This window comes from Physeter macrocephalus, chromosome 8 (assembly GCF_002837175.3).
Source record: "Physeter macrocephalus isolate SW-GA chromosome 8, ASM283717v5, whole genome shotgun sequence".
Lineage (NCBI taxonomy): Eukaryota > Metazoa > Chordata > Mammalia > Artiodactyla > Physeteridae > Physeter > Physeter macrocephalus.
This window is the reverse complement of record NC_041221.1, coordinates 95731150-95750596: the sequence shown is the minus strand read 5'-3', so window position 1 is coordinate 95750596 and position 19447 is coordinate 95731150. Positions and strand designations below refer to the sequence as shown.

Here is a 19447-nt window from a genome sequence, read left to right as displayed (position 1 = left end):
CCAGGTAACCAGGCTAGGAGGAAAAGGAAGAGAAGGGCAAGAGTTTGGATATGAAGTGCTTCCCTGCCGCTCTGTGGGCCAGTCCTCAGGGATGGAAAAAAAATACTGATGTGTCTGAGCTGATTTCAGAATGAGTTCTGGTCTGTCCTCCTCTAGGCCCATCTGGAAAGACTGCATGCTTCCCAGAGGAGCCCAGGGGGTAGCACTATCCACTATATCCAACAGACACTGGGAGGAGAGTCAAATCGGCTGAGAAAAGTGCTTAAAAGATTATATGGAATGTCCTTTCTACTCCATTGATTCTCCACAGCTTTCCCCTGGAGTGTCAGGGCTTTAGAAGTTTCTATATGTCTGGGGGTGAGGAGGTGGCGTGTGGAAATAACTGAAGGTATCAGCTGGTGAACTCACTGGACAAGAGGGGTCGCTGTGGATGGGGCAATATGGCTTTGTAGCTGAGAGCCACAGCATGGACTATCCAAGCCAAATGTCTACTGGGAATCAAAGCCAGGCCTCAAAGCATCAGTAGCACAACCAAAAGCAGAGATAAGAGACAAATGGGCAAGAGTAAACCATAGAGCCTCAACCATGATGGGCTAACCTGACTCAATTACATAAATTACAGTCCCTTCAGAGGCAGATGCAGTTAGGACCCAGAGAAGAGAATGCCTTGAGGGTCAGACTCTGTACCATCCTCTATTCCAAGAGGATATACTAGCCATCCTTACAAGGCACTATCTTGGAAAAGTGGAGAGAGAGACTGTTTTAGGTTAGAAGAGTTTTTTTTTTTAATTATGAATATTCTCAAACATATAAAGAATAGAATAGTATAATAAATTCCATATATCTGTCATTCATATTATAGATTTTTGTCACTCTTTGTTTCCTCAATAAGCTAATTCTCTTTTTTGAAAAAATATTTTATAGCCAATCCCCATGCCATTTTGCTTCTATGGATTTCAGTAGGCATGTCAAGAAATACAATTTCTAACATTACTACAATGCTATTATCATACTTAAGCAATTAACAATCATTTCATGGATTATCTAATATGCAGTCCATTTTAATGTCTCTGATTGTTTCAAATTGCCTTTTTCAGTTGGCTTGTTTGAATCGAGATGTAATCAAGAGTGACATGTTACGTTTGGTTGTTATGTCTCTTAAAGTGTCTCTTCATCTAGAGCAGCTCCCCTGCAATCATCAGAGTAAGAATTTAAGAACAAAACAAGATCAACTGGAAAAAACAAACCATTATGCTATTTTGCTCACATGAGACTGAGCGTGTATATCTTGACCCCAAAACAAGAAGAAGAAGCATTAATAGTCATGTAGAATCTCATCCAACTAGGTGACTTTAGGAAATCTTCCCAGGCAAATTATATTTACTAAAAAGCAGCTAGAATCTCATCCAACTAGAAGGTGACTTTAGGAAATCTTCCCGGGTAAATTATACTTAGTAAAAAGCAGCTAGAATCTACTGGACCAAAGGCTCTTATTCAGGAAACTTTTTTTTTTTTTGCCGTACGCGGTCCTCTCACTGTTGTGGCCTCTCCCGTTGCGGAGCACAGGCTCCGGACGCGCAGGCTCAGCGGCCGTGGGTCATGGGCCCAGCAGCTCCGTGGCACGTGGGATCCTCCCGAACCGGGGCACGAACGCGCGCGCCTTGCATCGGCAGGCGGACTCTCAACCACTGCGCCACCAGGGAAGCCCCAGGAAACATTTTTATGTACTATTCCAAAGGCCACTGGATGAACATGCCCCTCAATTTCTTACTTGCCATCCTATAAATCCTGCAAGACTCATTATCAGCAGCACCTACTCTGGCTCACAGACTATTAAAGCTTATTGAGAGATAACTTGGACTTACCAGAAAACTAATTTACATCAGCAAGCAAAAGGATAATCACAGCCATAAATCTTAAACCTATCCATGAGTACAGCTGGTTAAAAAAATTCAGTGGTATTTTGTTACTTTCATCCAAAAGAGGACTTGTATTTTTTTTTTCTTTTTTAATAATCCACAATGTCTTAAAAGCCATCCAGCTCTATTGCTGTTCCTTTCCTTCTACTGTGCAGGGTAACATCAAGTAAATTATGGCTGAAGGGCCAAAGTTCATTGTTAACTTCCCTTTGTTTGGTTTTATAGGCTGTTGGGAAACCAGAGAATAAAGACTCGGAAGGAAAGAAACCAGAACTTAGACAATGGTACACATAAGTATAGAGAAGCCCTCACACGAAAAAGTACTATCAGTCTTCATTTGTGTGAATTCCCATTTTTAGAAGTTGAATCCATTCCCTCTTATTGGTTTATTGGTTAATTGCTACAAAAGTGCCTCTGGGAATGATCCCTAAAAATGGTGATTAAAACAATCTCCTGAAATGCAGACTTTTCCCCTTGCCAACCCAGCTCATTCCTCTCCATGCTCACATTACTATTTCTCTGGCCAGTGTCTGGCCAAAGACGGATTATTTATAGCAGAAACACCAGAGCTCAAAGCATCTTGCTTACCTTGTGTTGTCAAGGTAACAACTTAGATTTTTCCCCTTCCACTGAAAGGTCAGATTTCTGATGATATGAGTCACAGAGCTCAGGGGGATTGTTAAAATTGAGACAGCACTTTATCAAAGCCAAATTAAAAACCAGGGCTTTATAAACATCCAGACCATTTAAAATTGGATTTAAACCACTAGGTGGTTTACAATACATAATTAACCCTGATGCCTCCATGGTTGTGCTCTGAGGACTCGTGGCTCAATCCCCTCCCCACCCATTGCAGAGCTCTTTTCAGAGACGGCAGCCCTCTCAGCTACTTACTGACCCTGTTATTTACAAACATAATTGCTCTCTCTCATTTGCATGAGATGATAGAGATTCCTGAAAATGTTTTTTCTTTAAATTTCATATTTAGAAACTTCTAAAATTACTACAGGGAAGGAAATGTTGGAATCGACTTTGAAAAGGAATTGGAGACCAATGGTAATAGTAGGTAGGTGCTATTTCAAGCACATCTATTAACTAACTTAATTCTCAAAACAACATTCTAAGGTGGAAAATGTTATCATCTCAAATCCTTTTTTACAAACAAGAAGGGTGAGACACAGATGGGGTAAGCAACTTAGCCCAGGTCACAGGAAAAATTAAGGGAGAATTTGCTCCCAATGGTTCAGCTGATGTCTACACTCTTCACGGCTCTTCCAGAATTCCTTTGTACAAGCTCATGTCTCGAATTGAGATACAGGAAGGCGCTAAGGTGGCATTCTTCTCAGGAGGGAACGAAGGGGAACTGTGCTACTTGTGCTTTCCTTAGATCCTCCAACTCCCCCAGTACCCCCTCCAATATAGGGCCCCCCTGACTCCTACCTCCACGCTGCACTGCCCAATAGGGCACCTATTATATTAACACATAATAAATCGGGGATATAAATAGTTCAGTACCTCAATCCCACCTCATTCAAAACAAAGTTTTGAAAATTTAGGTGCATAATGTTAGCACTTTGTGAAAGGGATTGGCTCCTTTGAACTGACTATAAGCAATGATCGTGAAAGGAAGTAGATTTTTTAGAAGGGTAAATAATCTTGGACAAAAACAAGATTTACTATAACTGCTAGTTTCTTTTTACTGTGTGTACATGGTTTTTCACAGTTAAGGGAAGGCCCAGTCTATTCTTGACAATAAACTTTGTGTCAGAGGCTTACAGAGGACAGGCTGAGGAGTACAGGGCATCCTCCAGAGCCCTCTCAGAGGAAAATAACCACAGACCCATTCTTCCTCCCTAAAGTCAAAAGTAACCACCGTTTTCTGCAGCATCTCCAGTCTCTAATATTCAAAGAGGGATCAAGAACACCAAGGAGTTTTAGCTAAAACTATTCTTTTGGTTCTTCCCATATAGCTACACAATAGAGGTTCATTCTAATTTATAAAAGATTGTTTAGATCCTAGGAACATGTCACTCATGTGTGTTTGAGATCTGCCTAACCACAGATAAGATTCGACTGGATACACCAGTTTTATACATCAAAGAAAAAATTGTTATAGAGTGGTGGATTATTACACAAATTTGGATGAGCCACAGCAGAAGTCACTATAATTAGTTAAAGCCTGGTGTAACAAAGTGGGGGATGAATGAACATTTATTTAGCTTGTGTGCTCTACCCCTCCCAACCCCTCCCTCCTGCCCTTACTGTGGCTGGCTCCTCTCAGCCTGAGTCCTCAGCTCAGATCTCCCTGCTGAGGGCGCTAGCTTGAGCACTCAGGCTAGTGCAGGAACATCTTGCTGTTCCCTCTCCCCAGACTCTGCCCCCACCATCCACCTGGCACTTTCAGGGCCCTCATCATAATCCATAATTTGCAATTATGGATTTATTTGTTTGTTTATGGTCTGCCTACTCAATAGTTCGCTCGCTTTTATGAAGGCAGAGGTCACATCCACTCTAATAGCAGCATTGAGGAGTTTGACTCCTGGCCAAAAACCTGTGTGTGATTTTTCAGGCCCGACCACAGGCATTTACAAAGGCTCTACCTGGAGGGCGTGATGAAGAAAGGCTGCCCTCCACACACCAGACTTGGTGCACAGCTGTGTACTACAGCCTCTGAAGGGAGCTGCAGTCAGTGACTCAGGCCCCCGTGACCAGTCAATCTCTTACACGTATTTGTATTCACAGCCAGGCGATCTTTATTTGGAGGCCTCTTTATCAAGACCCTTAAGTAGAGGTCTTGTTAGGCGCCTCTAAGAGCTGAGAGTGGGGTTGGGGGGGAGGCCTGGGGGAGCGAAAACTTGAAGACATTTTCTTCACTCTACTCAGTACTCAGTGCTCTTTCTCTTCCAGTTATTTCCCCTCCACCCTCACCGCCCTCCCACCCCATGGCCCTGGGGTCCATAAGATGGCAGGAGTCTTTCCACCAGGACTCTTGATAGTGAGATAATTCCCCATGTCTGTGCTGATCCATCTAACTCTCACTGGTGTCATTCTCTGGGGAAAATGGAACAGTGGGGGAATCGGTGCTTTCTCTACTGTAACCTCTTGCTTATGCTATCACCGTAAGTGATTAAAGGCTAGACCATTTCGTTTTGACTTGTCTTAATCAGCTACTCTGATACATGGTGGCTCAGTTTAGCTCTTGACAAACATATAGTAGGTGCTCAATAAATACTAAACAAAAGACTGAGTGAATGACTGAATAATCTCTCCAGGTATCATGTACTACGCTAAGTACTTTAGTCAGTGTATAAGCATTTGCTGAACACCTGCTATGTGCCTGGCACTGTTCTAGGCTCCTGGGATTCACACAAAGATTTCCTGCCATCAAAGAGCTTACCTTATATGCATTCTATCATTATCCCAGTTAATCCTCACAGTAACCCTGTCAGGTAAAAACTGAAAATTATAAAGGTTAATCATTTGCTGAAGGTCATAAATATGTAAGTAGCAGAACTATAGTTGAAAAATCTCTTCCTCTGTGGCTATGGCCTTGTCATCCCAAACTACCTGGGCAGAGACTAGCTTCTCTTCTGATCTCTGGGGTCCAGAACCCATAGTTACTACAAGAGCAGGGAAATCCTAGCTTATCACCTCCGAGGCATTTGGAAGGCTGGTGGAAGGAAACCCAAGAAGCCCCTGAGGTGCCCTGCTGAGGAAGTGCCTTCTAGCAGCTTCCACCTTGTTATTGTCCATAGGACTGGCAAGACCCATGCATCCAGAATCCTCTGGATTCTGTTCCTGCACCCTAAGGAGGCTCACTTGATTCTTCTTAGCCAAAGAAATCTGCAAGTGGCACTTTTCAGTGGTGGGCGCATGGAGGCAGGGCAAGGAAAGTAGGGACAAAAGGACTGAGAGCCGGTAATGATTCTTTACTTTTCCTTTGTCAGCAGAATTCTAAAGACCTCTTGGCTGAAGACTGAGAAGAAATAGAATAGGATTTCAGACTACTCCCTTTCCTTAGTTCTGTTACCTTTATTGTCCATGATTCCAATCCTAAAAACTTTGCAAAATGATGCTCAGAATTGTGATTTATTCTTTTAGATTAGGTAATTTCATGGCAAATGCAACCTTAAAGATGAGAATCAAATGTTTTCTTTAAGAATTTGTTTGACAGTTTTTGAGAAAGTTAAACAAACACTTACCATATGATCCTGCAACTTTACTACTTGGAATTTACTCAAGAGAAATGAAAACATGTCCACACAAAGACTTACATGCAAATGTTCATAGTAGAGATACCGTAGTCAAAAAGTTGACACAACCCAGATGTCCCTCAGCAGGTGACTGGATAAATAAAATGTGGTATATCCACACAATGGAATACTATCCAGCCATAGTAAAGAAAATACCAATACACGCAACAGCACAGATGAACCTCAAAAACATTATGCTAACTGAAAGAAGCTAGACAAAAAGGACTGCATATTGTGGGATCCCATTTACATGAAACATCTAGAAAAAGGCAAAACTACAGAGACAGAAAGCAGATCAGTTGTCGCCTGGGTTGGAAGTGGCATTGACTACAAGTGGCAAGAGGGAAGTTTTGAGGTGATGGAACTGTTCCCAAACTGGATTGTGGTGATGGCTGCACAACTACTTACATTTACCAAAACATTTCAAACGGTATACTTGAAATGGATGAGTTTTATGGAGACATGACACCTCAACAAAGCTCTTAAAAGAGGGAAGGGGAAGAAGCTGTTTAGGCATGGTCTTCCTTTAAGATAAAAAAAACATTAGACTAAAAAAAAAAAAAGGAATATCCTAAACACAAACTATATTCTTGGGATATGATTTAAATTTAAAATCTGTTCATAGAGAGATTAATATTTGCTCAAACACAGCTATCACCTGACATTTCAAGCTGGTCTCTGTGTGGGTTGAAATCTGCAAGCACATTCATGTTACCCTCTTCTTGAAATTCTCTGGAGGACTTTTTGACAGGATCAGAGGATAAATTGCCCCCATGCATGGGAAATGAGAAAAGAGAAAAGAGACAAACAGGAACTGTGCTGAACTGGACGTGCTGGTGAAGCTCTTTTAGAGAAGCTGCTGATAGGGCCAGACGGAGTCGGGGAGTGGGGGAGAGTGATGGGTTGGGGGCTGGCCGCACGGTTTTAATCTCCTTCCTACAACTGACCTGCTAAGAGGGCTGAGGGACAAAAGCGGCAGAGCATGTGTCATGGGTCCTGCATTTGAACGATAGTCAACTGGTCCTCAAAGAAATCAGACTCTGGTCAAGGTGGCATTTTAATAAAAGCAGACAGCTGCCTCGTGCCCTGCGTGTCAGCCTCCCCGCAGCCTCGAGACTCACTTTTCTCTCTCTGTGGGAAAGCCTGCTAGAGGCATACTGGCTGGCAGGATAAGGTTTCTTTTCCTGTTTTTTTCTACTTTTTAAAAACCAGCTTGAAGCCCATTAAAGTTAGGAATGTGAGTGAGACACTCTTGTGAAATATGAAAAGCGGGGTGCAAGGTGGGGGAAGAAAAGACAAACGTGGAAATGTGTGAAAAGTTGGGATGAAAGCGTGCTCTAGGGGAGGGCATGAGTCCTGTCATTTTGGCTTCTACACTTGGGGCTTCTATTCCCTCAACTGAGACTATCAGGAGTCCACATTTTTCAATAGAGCAGCACGACCTTAAGTGTATGGTTCCTGAACACTGGCACTCCAGACTGCAGGGTCTCTGCGGGTGGGTTTTATGCTGTGCTCTTTGGTTGCTGGAGTATAAATCCCACATGAACTGTGCAGCAGCAGGCTTCATGGATAGCAAAGAGGATTATGTGATGTGGGGAAGTGCTTTTCTCCCCCTTTTTATTCTCTTTTCCTTTTTTTTTTTTTTTTAGGGAAGCATTCAACTTCTCAGAGAGATGGAACCACGTCTTCACAGCCAAAGTGAAAGGGAGGTTTGGGGCAAAGCTGTAATAATTCGGGCCAAAGAGGATTGTGCTGGCCAAACCCCCTACACCGCCCTTTATTTCCATCTCACATAAAAGAATATACTGTGAACAAGTATTTCTGAGACAAAACAGAATAGAAAAGTGGGCAAAGAATATAAACAGATAACTCACAGACAAAAAATATATAAAGTACAGCTAATATGTGAAAAGGCTTGGCACCCCTGGTAACTAGGGGAAATGCAAACCCAAGCAACAACGGGGTATCAGCTTTCACGTTTTAGATTGACAAAAATTGAAAGGTACAAGAGTACCCAGAAGGCAGGGAGCAGACCTTTCAATATACTGCTGTGGGAATGTAATTTACAACAGGCTTTTGGTAGGGCAACAAAGAACTAACTTTTAAAGTTAAAAAAGGACTCCCCAATCCCCCTCTTAGTAACTTATCCTACAGAAATGAAAAGCACCCGTATGTTGGGTGGCAGAAAAACTGGAAACAACCCAAGACCATGAGTCAAGGAGGGATGAAGAATTATGGTGCATCTATATTATAAAGTGTCATGCAAATATCAAAAGGAAGGAGTTAGAGTCACACTTGTGATTTAATCTGGAAAAAATTTTCATAATCTGTTAAATGTGGAAAAGTTTCTAAGTAGTATATATAGTGAAAAAATATATAGTGAAATATTTAGTGAAAAAATTCTTCCCTCCCCAAAAATGATATGAGTGAATAAGTTTGGATAGATAGATAAATAGATATACAGACAGACATAACTAGGTAACCTTAACTACCTTAAAAGGGAGGGAGAGAGAGAAAAATACTAACTTTTTCTTTACTCATCTCTGGATTGCTCACTTGTAACAATGAACATATATTACTTTTTCATTAAAACAAATATATTTCTTTAATTAATATTTAATTTAAATAATTTAATTAAAAAGCAATTCTTTAAATTGTGAACTCAGCCCTTTGCTGAGATGCTGCTAAATTTAGAACCATATTTCTGCCAGCAATCAGCTTACACACTACTCCAAATAATATGAACAAAGAGAAAACAACCAGGGAAAGATAAATGACAATGTATGTCAAGATATTCTGTACCTTTGGAGGCTGGACAGCAATGTAAGCCAAGGCAAGAGGGTAGAATTCTGTGTTGTTTTTCTTGGTGGGTTAAGGGACAGAGCCAGGAACTTGAAGTACAGGATTTGTGTTATGGGTACTGTGAGAAGAAAAAGGTTAAATATACATGCTGGGATTATTAGATCAATCTAGCTAATTGTGTTTTTCCAAATCTTCCAAATCCTTATTGATGGTTTTGTCTTTAAAAAATTACTGAAAGAGGTATATTAACATTCCCTATTCTGATAGTGGATTTGTCCATTTCTTTTTGAATATTATTTAAACTGAGTGGTGGATACAGGGGCTGGTTCATTGCTTGGTTGACCTTTACACCTTACACAATAAACATTCTTTGGTAGTCATTTGACATGTATAGAAACAAAACAGATTTTCTTCTGGTAAGTTTTTACATGTTTTATGACTATTATAAATTCAGTATTTTTATATCTTTCTGGTGAATTAAATGTATTATGATTATGTGATTACTGTTTTTATTCTTAGTAATGTTTTTCGCCTTAAAATAACTTTTGTCAGATACTGATGTTGTTACAGGTGTTCTTCTGATCGGTATTTAACTGGTATGACAAATTTATGCCTCTTCATACCTGTCTTTTAGGTATGTCTCTTGTTAACTGTTTATAGATAAGATTTTTAAAAAGTTTATATTTCTAATCTTTGTCTTTTAAGTGAAGAGTTTAGTTTGTGTACATATATTATGTTTACTGACATATTTAAGTTTGTTTTTTCTGTATTATTTTGTTTGTATATTTGTCCCAAGTCTTCACATTTAATAACCTCTTCCCATGTTTGATGCCTCTGGTGTCTGAACTTTGTCTTTTATCTGGATCAAGGCTCTCTGCCTAAATTTTCAGGTGGACACCTCAGTCAGGTTGACACTCTACCTAACTCTCTTTTAGTTATGACATTGTTAACTTTCTTTTTATTTATACTTGGTACCACATTCTGCAGCCCACTACACCCCATTCCACATTGCCCTGGGACCTCATGAGGCTGGTTAGATCCAGTACCTGGGGCTACAGCTTCTCTGGGAGGAGCTGTTAGGCACTTCTTGTCATCCAGGCTCTAATTATTGGATTCATCTTCACTTCTGCCTTTTGCAGTCAACAAACTCTGACCATTGTTCCTTTAAAATCTCTCTTCCATCCCCTATTTCCATAACCACTATCACAACTTGAGTTTACGTTCTTAGTGCTTCATAGTTATGCATTTAATAGTGACTACAGTGGCTCTGCTAGACACAGTATTTTTCTTCTTATGTCACAGCCATCATGTTTATCTTCTATTATAGGGATCTGGTCATATCACTACTGCACTCAAAAACTTCCTATGGCTCTCCAAACAACTTAAATCTGCCCTCAGTGTAGTATTCCTAATCTACTATTTCAGCTTCATCTAATTATTCTCCAGTTGATTTGCTAGCATTGGTCCTATCCCCAACCTAGATTATAAGCTTCCTCACCGTAGGGAACTCTGTCTTGTCCATTTTTTTGTCTTGTCTTCCCACCTTGATTTCTTGCTCACCAGAATCTTGATTATACCTCAAAACTCTATTAGATTGTGAGTTTCTTGAGAGTTGACACTGGTTTCTTTATCACTGTATCTTATCATGACACAGAGGACAGGAACAGAGTAGTTAGAGAAGATTAACTTACACACTACTGTGTAAGTAGTTGCTTGTCCCACTGTGGGAAACAGGACTGTCATCGCCATAGTTAATGTTTATATACCTAGTCCCAATATCTACCTATAATAATACGTGGTAAATTCCTTAATTCAGAACTTTATGAAAGTACTTGTGGCATATGTAGTCTGTTGTCATTTCAACAGGCAACCATCCCTTTTCTCATGTTAAGAGAACCCCTGCTTTGTTTCGATATTAAGAGGCATGGCACATAAGGAAGGTGGCCCAGCCCCAAGGGACAAATCATGGTGAGTCTAGACCAGGAATGGTAATCCCATTCTCCTCATCAGTGATTAGTTTTTTTGTTTGTTTGTTTGTTTTGTGGTACGCGGGCCTCTCACTGTTGTGGCCTCTCCCGTTGCAGAGCACAGGCTCCGGACGCGCAGGCTCAGCGGCCATGGCTCACGGGCCCAGCCGCTCTGCGGCATGTGGGATCTTCCCAGACCGGGACACAAACCCACGTCCCCTGTATCGGCAGGCGGACTCTCAACCACTGCGCCACCAGGGAAGCCCAGTGATTTGTTTTATACTTAGGCATATGACTTTGTTCTGACCAATGAGATAAAGCAGGGTTGCTGAGAGATCCTCAGAAAAAATTCTAAGGAAAAGAGACATATGAAGAGAAACTGGCCTTCCTGTCTTGGGGTGTAATTGCATACAGAACAGATGCCTGAAACTGAGATCACCATCCTGTGACCAGAAGGGATCAAGCTTGAAGAAGAAAAATCAATATGCTGAGGATGAGAGCAGAAAGGTAGAAAGAGTCTGGGTTATGAATAAAGTCAGTCCTGGAACCAGCTACATCCATATCCTGTTGTTTCTGCCAATTATAGGCAAGTATTCTTCTACCTACAGCATGAAAACAAAGTAGCTTAGAATGTATGAGCGCTCACTACAGTCTGAAACTATTTGTAAACACATCACTATATGGTTAACTTAAAGTAATTATATAAAGAAAAGCAGATTATAAGGGAGTTGATGGTCATTTTGATACTAATTTCGCCCAATTTTTCCACACTAAGAAAATGGTTAAAAAGGTTTAGCAGGTGTGCTGAAGAGGACTGTTTTCTGGTTTCATTCTGTTCCTCTTGCTGTTCCATGCTCTCCAATGCCATTATGTCCTTATAATAGGAGTATAATTTGCAGATAAAGACAAATCTCAGCCCCAACTCATGTGACTACTCTTATTTTAAATTCTAGATATTTTGCAAGTATGGATAAAGATGAGTCCTCAATACATGCTGAAAACTACCCAGCACAAGTCACCATTACCCTTGTATTGTGCTGCTACAAGGGAGCTCAGAATCCTCAAAGAAACCTGAGGCTCTGTTCTTATTCTCTTAGCAGTGGTTCAGCCTGTTTACTTGGCCTTGCTGTTCTTGGACTACTCCTGATCCTGCCCTGTCTTCTACATCTATGCCATGAGTGCTTAGCAGAAGTTCAGATACTAGTGAAGAGTAAGAAAAGAGTTGTTTTATATTTTAACTCTTTTCTTGGTTAATGTCAATGGATTTCATTGCAAAGAAACATGGATTCTCTGCTACTCCAGTGTAACATCATTAAACCTCCTCCCTGCGGTGTTTCAAGTCCAGTGCCTCAAAGTATGCACAGCATGAGCCTTGGGGCCAGTGGGGGTACCTACTGGTTTAGAATTTCCAAGGGACTGAACTACATTTGAGGTTTATTTTTGCAGCTTGCCCAACTTCTAACCAGGGATTGTAATTCAGTTAGTGAGGAAATTGAACCTACTTCCCCTTAATCTCTCTCTGGTGAAGAGGCAAGATGGAGATCGATTGTGGAGACAAAGGAAAATTTCACTTTGCTCCATACCTGGGAGAGCAGGGTACTTTACCCAGGCTGAAGAGGAGAAAAAGTGAAGAAAAGTTTAAGCCTGAAGAGGAGTGAAAACAGTATAAAATGTTATAAAAAGGTACATAAAAACAATAATTTCAAAGTAAAACTAAATCAGAGTTATAGGTATTTTTACATATAGGGTTGTGTGACTTCTTGAATGGCAACCATTCTCTCTTTATGGTTTTTAAAATAAATCAGTTTTACAAAGCACTGTTTCTCTCCCCTAATTTAGGAAGAATATTTTGGTATACTGAAAATAAAATTATCTGTAGTTTTACTTTATTGATCTTTTAAAGCATTTCTTGATTTTTGTGTGTGTGTGGTAAAAATAGGGTCACCTCTAGGGGACATATGAGTTAAAAACAAATATTTTCCCACTCCCAAATCAATTGGGCTGTTATTTTGGACTCTAACCTGCCTCACTGCACTTCACTGAAATGTTTGGGGGCATCTCTATTGCTCCACTCCCATAATTAATCACTTCCTTTTCACTGATTTGACATGGGGCCTCTCATTAGCTTGACATTTAGTCTCTTCTCACCTCATATTCTTTAGTTTTATCTACACCCTTCCACGTTCTTCAGTGAAGTTTATACTTGTCATTAGGTCATTCATTAGGCTCTGGCACTGGGATGGAAGAGGATATAATTGGCTGGTGGGAGTCTCATGTGAGAGGAAACAGTGAACATCTTTAGTTCCAAGGAGAGAAAAACAGGACACACAAAAACAAGCTCTCCAAAGATTCAAGTGAATTGGAGGAGAGCTTTCCAATGGGAGCAAAAAGCTTTGGTGATGAGGTTTCCTTAGGGGGCTAACAAAATAGAGTAGAAAGAGATTTCACTTGCTTCTGATTTGATTTGATGCAAATCAGGTTTTATATTCTAACAGATTTTTAGGAAAAAAATTGTTTTATTATGGAAAATTAAAACCAAATACAGAATTAGAGAGAATAATATAATGAAATCACATGTACCCATAGTCCGACGTAAACAATTACCACTCTGCATAGATCTCCTTTTTCCTTCAACAGGGCTTCCCTGCAGCTTCCCTTGGCTAAGCTTGAAGAGAACCAGGGCCTCCCTCAAACAAGAGTAAGTAGCAGCTTTGAAGATCCCTTCCTAAAATGCTTTTTTTTAAGTGAATTATTTTATTCAAACATTGCATACATAAAGAAAAGTGCACAAATCAACTGTATAGCTCAATGACTTTTATAAACTGGTCACACCTGCATAACCAACACCTAGGTCAAGACACAGAATACTACCAGCATCCCAGAACGTCCTTAATTACCAGCCCCTTAATTACTAGCCCCTCTGGAGGTATTACATGGACTCTGTCCCAGTATGTTAGTTTTGCCTGTTTTAGAACTTTATATAGATGACTGAATTGTATAGTATGTACTATTTTGTGTTTAGCTTCTTTCTTTCAACATTGTGAGATTCATCCACTTTGCTTTGTGTAGCTTTAGTTTCTTCATCTTTGTTGCTTATAGTGTTCCATCGCCTGAATACATCACAATTTATTTATCCACCCTACTGTTGATAGACATTTGGGTTGTTTTCAATTTGGGGTTATTACAAATGCTGCTACTATAAATACTCCCATGCACATTTCCTATATATGTATTCCTGTTGGGTAGATACCTAGGAATGGAATTGCAGTGTCATAGGTTTTGCTTATAATCAGTTTAAATAAATATTGCCAAAGAGTTTCCAACCTGGTTGTTTCATTTACATTCCCACCTGCAGTACATGGAAGTTCAAATTGTGCCACATCCTCACCAGGATTTGGTATTGTCAGGCTTTAAAATTTCAGTCATTCTGGTGAGTGCGCAAAGATTTCACATTGTAATTTTAATTTGCATATCTCTGATGACTACGGTTGAACAATTTTCCATGGTTTACATCCTGTCTCATGTAAAACGTCTTTTTTGAATCTCTTACCCATTTTTTTTATTGGTTTGTGTGTGTTTTTCTTATTGAAATAGAGGGATTATATATTTTTGATACATATGAGTCTTTTGGCAGACATTTGTACTGCAAATATTTTGCATCGAGTGGCTTGCCTTTTTACTATCTTAATGTTGTTCTTTGATGAACAGGTTTGTTTTTATTTTTTAATAGCTGGTACTTTCATATCCTATTTAAGAATTTTTTTGTTTACCCCAAAATAATCTCCCACATTTTCCTCTAAAAGTTTTATTGTTTTTCACTTCATACATAGATCTATAACATCTAGAGTTGGTTTTTGTGTATAGTATGAGGTAGGGGCCGAGGTTCATTTTTTTCTATATGGATGTTCAATTAATTCAGCAACATTTGTATAATTACTATCTTTTCTCTTCTGCAACATGATTTTTGTCATCATTTGTATCCATACATGTGTGGGTCTGTTTCTGGGCTCCCTACTTCTGTTCCATTAGCTTACTTGTATATGATTATGCCCACACCACACTGTCACCATCACATTATAATATGCCTTGATAGTGCATATTATATCTCCTCCAGGTTTACTATTCTTCTTCAAGACTGCCTCTGAGGTGCTATTTCTGGCTCTTTGCATTTCACATGTAATTTGGATCAGCATGTCAATTTGACAATTTACACACACACACACACACACACACACACACACACACACACACACACACACCCCTCTGCTAAAATTTTGGTCGAAATTTATTGAATATTTGGATTATTTGGGTAGTGGCCTGTTATGTTTTCTATGTATAGCACATGAGAGAGTGGGAAGAGACGAGACTGGGAGGTACATGGGTCTAGTAAGGCAGGGCATAATAGATCATGTTAGGTATTTTGAGCTTTGTTCCAAGAGCAATGAAAAGCCATTGCAGGGGGATTTGATAATCACTGGTGATCCTTATCAGGCTCCCACCAGTAGTAGGCTCTGTGAGGATACAGTTCTGCTTTGTAGATGTCTAAAGCACCCAGAGAGCACATCCAGATGTCATCTCTTATGAAATCTTATCTTCAACTGCATTTTCCTCTTCATTACTGTCTAAAATGACATAGAAGTGACCTCTAGAGGTCATTGAGTCCATCTCAAAGGAGTAGATTCTTTCTTATTCAGAGCCTCAAATTCATTGTTCCTGAACTAAGTGGCACTAATAAGCCACAGTCAGTTTAATTGCCTGTCTCTATGTGACAGGAATCTCACCTCTAAGCCCAGCTGTGTGATGAGAGGGTGGCATCTCCTAGAGGCTGTTGGGGCCTATTATCTAAGTGCTATCATAGCCTGTCAACAAACAGGAGGGTCCACATCACCTAGACACTGTTATTATTGATAGTCCTGGGATGGAGAAGGGGTTGAGGCTGGAAAGCGCAGGAAGTGAGAAGGTGAGCACACAAATTGAATCTTATGTCTGACATCCACTCCCAGCCATGACTCCTACACGATCATGTTGCCCTAACACGTGATGCATCCAGGAGACCTGGGAGTAATGCTCTCTCTTTATTATGGATTTGTGTACTGTGTGTATATTATTTATTATATATTATAGAATGTATTATGAAATATAACATTATACAATTTTGGAAATGTAGTGAACTATTCACAAACTGCATCACCAGGAGAACCATTCCCTTTGTAATAAATGAGGACATTATTTTCTGTGGTTGCTCATTACCCAATCTGCACATTTAAAAATGGTAACCTTCATGTCATTACGAGTTTCATTATCCATGGCAGAAGAGGGGCTTGACCTCAGAAAGACCTAACCCTTGTTACTCCCTAGTTACCCTCCGCTCTGCCTCAAATTGGCTTAAAAAACAAAACAGAAATTGTTATGCCTATGAGTCTCTGTTGAAACCTAGATTTATGTTTGCAAAGGCAGAACAAATATTTGTAATTATCCTCTCAAAATCTCTCATTCCCTTACTCAGTCTGTCAAGAGAGTTTTGGATAGCTGTGCATGTGTCATATAAACTAAAGGTGTTTTCCAGGAGTTTTGTGAATCCAATTATGGGGCACAGTTAAGTTCTTCTGAGGTCAGCTCTGTACAAAGGTGCAGGTCTGTTCACCATATTATACCCCCTTCCTTTATGCCAAGTTGCTCTTTGGGGTCCTTGTTGTCTTTTTCTGCCTGAAAATCTCAGTTTGTGCCATGTCCATACATTGGAGAAGTTTGAATAGAGTTAAACCTTGAAAGGAAAGAGTTTGGGGTCTTGTCTTATTTCTCCCCAAAAGAACACTGTTCTCTAGGTAAATTTAATAAACTTTTCCTAGTGCCAGGGACTTTGGGAGGAGAAGCCTTTGTCAGCTCACAGAAGGTTCTACTACATCCTTCCTCCAAGATAATAGTTACCACTTACTTCCTGTACATCTGCATAACTTCAAAAGTCTAAGAAATGGAGCTTTCTCCAACAAAGATCTACTCTAAGAAACCTGCTACCTCCATCTAGAAACAACTATCTGGTGGCTTTTCTGGATTAAAAGAAACATTACATCTCACTAAGCACTCTGCAATATGTAAAGCATTTGGCAAAGTGCCTTGTTCACAACCAGTATTCAAACAATGGCAGTTATCATAAGGCTGTTATTATGTTGGGGTCTTGCATTTTTTCACATTGGAAATATATTGTAGGATGTAACAAAAATAAGAAAATGGTTCATCAATATTCATTTTGCAAATACTGTTTTTTTGACTGTTGCTTTTTTATTCTGGATATCATTAAGTACTGGTGATGACTTCTTACCATTCAGGAAAACATATCTAAGTTCTGTTTGTCACAGAATACTGAATTTGCAGGAAAAGGGACTAAAATCCTCTAACTCTTTTATAATCACTTCAGCCCTGGGTTAGACTATTGAATTAAGGGCAACCCTTCCCATAACACATTGTATTAACAAATAAATAGCTTTTTTCAAGGGGACTGTTTTTCCTAACCCCACTTGGTTCTGCTCTGAAGCATAAAGTTGCTTAATAATTATAGTAACAGGTGATATTTTTAGCCATGTGTCCAATTCTATTAAAATTTTATGAGTTAGTCATATTCTATGAGATTCTTATAAGTTACATAAAAGCAAAAAAGGAGGAGGTTATTAACAATGAGTAGAATGCTAGAGAAAAATCTTACATAAAAGCGTTTGCATTTTTTGTTCCTAATGTATAATGTCATACACCTTAATGCTCTGTTTAACATTACATGTTTCGTGCCATTTCCTGATGCCGTCCTGATTCACAGCAATGACAGAATATAAATGAAGTTTCATTCACATGCTTTCAAAAGTCATACTCTGGAATTAAATTTTTAATCTGCTCTTGTCTAAGTACTTTCTACAAGAGGAATGTGTATGTTACAGTTTGAAATAAGGTTCAAGTTAAGGCAGTGATGTTACAAGCAAAGGCCAGCATGTTATCCAGAGCCTTGTACAGTGGCTTATACTTTGTGAGTTATCCTTGATCTAGGAGTCCTTTGTTCTACAGGCTCTGAAGCCTGATTCAGTGTCTGAGAATAGATGTGTCCCACAGACCAACTCATGAGATACCGATGTCTAAGAACCGGATGGCTAATATATTAATTTACAATGAGACTACAACTGATATAGGGAATAGAATAGTTATCAACAGATCCATATGGGCTTCTAAATGATGCTCAGAAAGTATGGAATTAGGAAATAGTGATTTAATTGTATGTTTAATGCTGTTATGCTATGACAATATGATGTATCAATCTATATAAACAAATATCTGCATTCTCTAACCTCTGGGGAGGATTCCAGGAACATTCCCCATGATTTTACTATGTTAAGAGAATAGACCATTTTTATGCAGTATTTTTTTTTTTTTTTTTTTTTTTTTGCGGTATGCGGGCCTCTCACTGTTGTGGCCTCTCCCGTTGTGGAGCACAGGCTCCGGACGCGCAGGCCCAGCGGCCACGGCCCACGGGCCCAGCCGCTCCGTGGCACGCGGGATCCTCCCAGACCGGGGCACAAACCCGTGTCCCCCGCATCGGCAGGCGGGCTCCCAACCACTGCGCCACCAGGGAAGCCCTATGCAGTATTTTTAAACAAGTATGGTATTAGCCTTCTAGTGGAGAGATCCAATCTCATTATACAGAAATGTCTCACATATTACAGATGTTTTGCATTCTGGCTCTCACTAAGATTACAATGATATTCCCCAATCACTATAACAGCCAAAAGCAGCCTCACATACTTTTCAATGCCCCACTTTTCAATACCCCAACTCCTGGTTGAGATCCACAAGTTGGCCTTTGACGGAAAGAATCAAGAGTTTAAAAATCTCTACCTTGTGTACAGCATGCCCACTTTTTGATCGGCTTATTTCTGAGATACATGACTTTGTGTTTCTCTTTCTCTAGAGAATCTCTTAGAGGTCCATGTCATAGGTAAGATACCAAGGGACTTCAATTGGAGGCCACCTGGGGATCAAGGTAGAGCCCACTGGGAAGAATCCGAGAACAGACTCTAATGGTTGACTTTACCAATACCAGTGAGTTTTTGTACATTTTTTAGGTGCAGAATCTGTCCCCAGGAGATCTTATGTAGAACTTCAGTGTAATATACAGATGAAAGTGAGCTACTCTGGTGGAAATGGTGATGGGGTAGAGGGAGAAGCTCTGTCTGCTCGACTTCCCTGGCACTCCATGAGGCAGCCCATGGGAAAATTGTATGAAACCTAGGGTCTTGAGGAACACAATTTCATTGCCTAGGCCCCTGGGTGGTTTGGTGGTACCCACTAAGGTAGACAATCACATGTGGATTTGAGGACAAAATCCTACTTAGTAAGAGAGTGTGTCTACAACCAGAGTATGTGCTCAGGAGTCTGCAATGGCAGATGATTACTGTTGCTGGAATTGGGAATTCAAAGACCTGGCTCCCTTATTCTCAGAGGCATGGGTTACTCCTGCATTGGAAAG

At 40.0% G+C, this 19447-nt stretch overlaps 1 protein-coding gene and 1 long non-coding RNA gene across 6 annotated transcripts in view; one reads left to right on the top strand and one right to left on the bottom strand.

Annotated features, from left to right (window-relative positions):
* The window catches only part of LOC114486744 (tigger transposable element-derived protein 1-like), a 570985-nt gene that overhangs the window by 65372 nt on the left and 486166 nt on the right, over nt 1-19447 (bottom strand). The gene's annotated exons all lie outside the window — the stretch shown is intronic.
* Nucleotides 1-19447, top strand: part of LOC114486745 (uncharacterized) — a 36276-nt gene that overhangs the window by 7015 nt on the left and 9814 nt on the right. The window contains exon 2 of the long non-coding RNA XR_003680992.1: nt 13579-13639. This is a non-coding gene — a long non-coding RNA (uncharacterized lncRNA). The remainder of the gene's footprint in view (nt 1-13578; nt 13640-19447) is intronic.